Here is a 4870-nt window from a genome sequence, read left to right on the forward strand (position 1 = left end):
AGGAGAGGGGGAGTGACACTGGTGTCCGGTGTCAGGCGAATAACCTTGTTTATTCCTGTCTACGGCCTTTCGAGTGAGGGTGACTGAGGGCTGAGTCCTGACCTGTGTCAACGCTGAGTGGATTGCGAGAGGCATTAGTGACTGGGAGTCAGTGAGACAGTTGCACGGCGGCCCTTGCTTGGTTATCTACGGGATGAAAGCAGAGGAGAAGGATATTGTTACGTTTCAGTTCACCTTCCTTTGGTGAAACTGGGGAGGGAGGAGGTGAAGAGCCGTTTCCCCGCTACAATGAGCTGCTGTCACCCCTCACAATATGTGTAGTGTGCCTCCTCTCAAGAGGAGGGGGCACAGCAGGGAGGGAAGTCGTTGCGGTTACTGCTCAAGTTATACGTGTCTGCCAGTCTCTCTGGGTCCTCTCAGTGTGTGTTTTGCTGAGCAGACTGTGTGAATTCAAAACCTCAAAAGACCTGTTTATGTCATTTATCTTTGTTTATGTTGTGGCAAAATGTTACAACTCAGTGGAAGTGTTTATTTACTTGTTTTTATTTGTAGATGTCTTATTTTTGGAACAATATCAATTCTCATCGCAGTTTAACTAGGATGATCTAGCTCTGCTTCCAGATCTATAAATGTTTAAACTGTACATCAAAGAGAGAAGAGGACTTAACACTATTTTAATGGGAGCTCTTCAATGTTTGGGTGAAACTGTGAAAAGAGCTTTTCATATTTCAGTCATATTTTCACATGGTGCTTGTGTCGTGTAGAAAATCATCAGGATATCTTGCATTAAAGAAACCCCAGGTTATGCAAGGTTAATAACACTGGCTTACTAGGTGATACTGTCACTGACTGCAGGTGGCTGGGTTATATATGGTCATACACATGAAAGACAATATGGCCCTCATAATAATAAGAATCTTGCCTTAAAATTCATATTCTGGTTTAATCCCTGTGTGATATAGGAACAAACTGGTTATTGGTGGACTGTGATAATGCTTCACTAACTTGGGCTGGGTTTTTTTAATTTTATTTTTATTTTTGTATGCTGCTTTATCTGAGTCCGTGTTGGTCAAGGTATAAACTGAATTATTACTTCTCATTGATTTTCATACTAATAAAGATTAAAGAAATTTTGCGTAGAAAAAAAATCTGAAGGATTTTTCATTCTTTTGAGAAAAGTTTTACAGTTGTAAAAGCACAGTTTATCTGGACTCTTGACAAAGATGCTTTCAAACGGGGCAACTAGAAATACTTTCAGTTCTTGTTGCTTGTGAAACTGTCACCTCTTTGGTGTGTATTTTGAGCTATATTTTAAAGATCTGATCCTATAAATACTTCTACTTTGAGTAACTCACCACTATCTTTTAGTAGTCTTTTTCCAATGATACTGTAGAATAATTCCCTTAAGTACATAATTATACTTGAAAACATGAAAGCAATTTTACTTACCCAGGACTGATTTAATCTGTTTGCATTGGACGCCTTGTTACCAAAAGGGTATGGATTATTTTTGTTGGAAAAATAATTTACATTTGTTGCTAAACATCAATGAACAAAGCATTGTAAGTCAGCCTGTGTGTTTTTGTTAAAGGGTTGGCAATAAAGTTTAAACAGTCACCTGTCTACAAGTGCTTCTTACATCATGGGAATACTGACAGAGTTCAGAGCCAACCCCTTTTCCTGAGTCTGTGGAACCCTTGGAAGAAGGAGGAATGTCTGCTAGTTTTATTGCTTTTCATTTTCCTTCTTATCTTTCCACATGAAGTTGGAAATTTTGATAAGTTGGAATTTCTACCCGCTTTCCTGTTTTTTCTGTTAAAAGAATGTGTGTGGGGAAAGAAATTTCTCCTGGTCTTTGGATACAAAGAAGAGTTGGGGGTAAGGATCTATGACAGGAAGTTGGTATTGCAATCAGTTTCTTCATGCTTCAGTATTCTTATGCCATTAAAATACTAGATTTGAAAACTAAGGTACCGTAATCAAAAAATCATGACCTAAGCCATGTTTATTAATTGGAAATGGCTACTATTTATGCACTTAGAGCAAACGGTCATTGGTAGCTTAAAAAATCCACAACCCAAATACCCCCCAAAAACCCAAGTTCATCCTAGAACTTAGCTAGGCGAAATGCAGGTAATGAAGTGAGAAGGCTTGGAGAGGGAATGGATGGAGTGGTAGACAAAACCAAAAAAAAGTTCTTCCTGCAGGCTATGCTTAAGTGATTCTTGGAAGTTATTTTTAACTTGGTAAAAAAGACTCTCTTTCTTCGTAAAGACTGAAGAGAAGGAGTGAAGCTACTGATAAAAATGTCATATCTTTTAAGCTAGGTTAGTACTGCTCTTGCCTGCTTCTGCACGCTGTAACTTTCACCTCAAAAAAAAAATGGCTTTCTAGCTCTGCGTCAATTGCATACGACTCAGTCAGTAGAAAAGCTGCTCCAGTGTGCCTTCCTGTATGAAAGTGTGTAAACTGGGGCAGGGTTCCACAGTTTCTACGGTAGTGTCAGATTAACCAGAATCCTGTCATTTTTGCTGTCCTCATGAAATTTGTAAACCAGAACTACCGCACTCTTCCTTTGAATTCTGAGTTAAGCAATGTCTAGTGACATTCTTGTATATTGCTTTGGTCTATGTACAAATGCAGACAACAGTAGTTGGTTATGTCCAGGTCCTTCTTTAAAAGTTTGTTTTCATTGCATAGAATCATAGAATTGTTTAGGTTGGAAAAGACCTTTAAGATCATCAAGTCCAACCGTTAACCTAGCACTGCCAAGTCCACCACTAAACCGTGTCAGTAGGCCACTTTCTTTGTAGGTGTTAGTTCAGATTTATCATAATCTGCTGACATTCTCCTATAGTGGCATAAAAGTCATAGGTAAGGACCATCGGAAGTATCGGAGATCTCACCTCTGTTTTCTTGAAGGAGAAGTGTATGGCAGGAGAGAGAAATCTCCTCTTCCTCATCAGCAGGAGTTGGAGTGTCCGGAAGAGGCATTCCAAAGATTTTTAGAAAAGAACAGATCTTGCGGCTGGTGCACCCTCTTTCTCTTCCTGTAGAACAGTGACATGGCATGGTTTTTGCTAAAATTTGCTACAGTACCTTTTAAAAGGGAGTTTTTGTTTTTAATTGCTTTCTGTAAGTGAAAAGTTCTAATTACTGCTTCTTGGGATATGTTTTTGCTGTGTTTGAGTATCTAATAGTTTAACCAGAAGCATACTTAAGTTTAGCTCTGTTTTGCAAGTGTAGTGTTGCTTTACAGAGGAACACTAGAGGTTCCACACTAGAGGTTCCAGGGAAGCTATCAGCTGTTAGAATAGTTATGGTATGCCAGAATTATTTACCTGGGAGAGTGTTATGGTTTTCTTTTTTTTTTTCTTTTTTTAATTTTTTAGCATTCCAGGGAAAGTATGTCAGGGAAACCCTTATGCTCATGTTACATGTAGGTCTTAGTAACTACTACACGTGGTATGTAGTATGAAGCAATTCATCATTGCAGGTTTGCATGACTGTATACTGCTGTGGTTCTGTACTAGCAGATATATGGCAAACAAACGATTCTTTTTATTCCCTCTTCCCTTAGTCAATATTGAGGATTGCGTAAGTTTGTAATCTAAAGTACAATTTGATAATTTGGTATTGTCAAAAAAGCACTTTCAAAATCCTGTTTAAAGAGAATATGGATTTGGATTTAACTTATAAATTCTACTGACTTTGAAGAATAAACTGAAATTTTCTTAGCTGGTTGTGTTACTTTATAAGGCTTTTGACTAAAATGAAGTCTTTAATAAGAATTGGAGTGAAGCATGTGTTTAACAAAGCAGATTACATTCTTGGGCTTTTGAAACTTTTTTATTAATCACATTTTTCTTATTGCTGGAATATGTTAGAATTATGTTCTGCTTTAAGTGACTAGGGTCTAAACATACTTAAATGTAACGAGTTCAAAATCTGATGACTTAATATCATCACTGTTAAGGATGTTAACCTGGAGTGATGTAACTAGTACGGCCAATAGTTTTTTTTTTTGTGCCGAAATTCAGCCTCTGATGTCAGTCTAATGCAAGGAATCTTTCATTGGCTCAAATCACTTCAGAATAAAGTTTTTCAAATATCTGTTACTGAAAACACAGTAGGACATTCTCTTGATTTGTCTTATGTGTAAATGGCATTGAGAGTGCAAATACGTGTTTGTAACTGACCTCGTCAGGTAGTTCTAACGGCACAGAATTACGCCATCTACTTTTTTCTGTTAGGATGTTAGAGTTATCTTGCTGAAAATCATTGTGGAGATGGAAGAAAACAATTTTAAAAAATGGTGAGAAGAGGATGTCACATTTTAAAAATAAACAGCAAAATAATTCTGCTTTACACATTCAAGTATCTTCACCTTGCAGCCTGAAGTGGGCAGAAGAGAGCTCTTGTCTGTGCTTCTGTGAGTACAGACAAAAGTATAGAGAGTGCACATTTCTAGTTACTGGGGTTTCTAACCAAGATGTTTTGCTATAAGCGTTTAAATGAAGCAGGAGATTAGCAGAAGAGCCCTTTAAAAAAGAAACAAATGAAACCTTTTATCTGTTCCTCATGTAGGTGGGTAAAAAATATGAGACAACTTTGGATTGTATGTGCATTTCAAGGTAGCCAGTGATTTCTCAGTATAAATGAAATCAAAGGAGTTGTAGTTTTAGAATAGGGAAAAGTAAACAGGAAAGATAAAGTTCATAATCTGTAAAATTGTGCAATATACTTGGGCATCAGAACTGAAAAAGGAACACATGTCCAGTTTTGAAACACAGTGCTCTGCTAGTTCTTGAGAAATTCAGTAAGATGTAGGGGTTTTTTTGTTTGGTTATTTGTAAGCATGAACTAAACC

The sequence above is a fragment of the Fulmarus glacialis genome, unplaced genomic scaffold (assembly GCF_000690835.1).
Source record: "Fulmarus glacialis isolate BGI_N327 unplaced genomic scaffold, ASM69083v1 scaffold14794, whole genome shotgun sequence".
Classification (NCBI taxonomy): Eukaryota; Metazoa; Chordata; class Aves; order Procellariiformes; family Procellariidae; genus Fulmarus; species Fulmarus glacialis.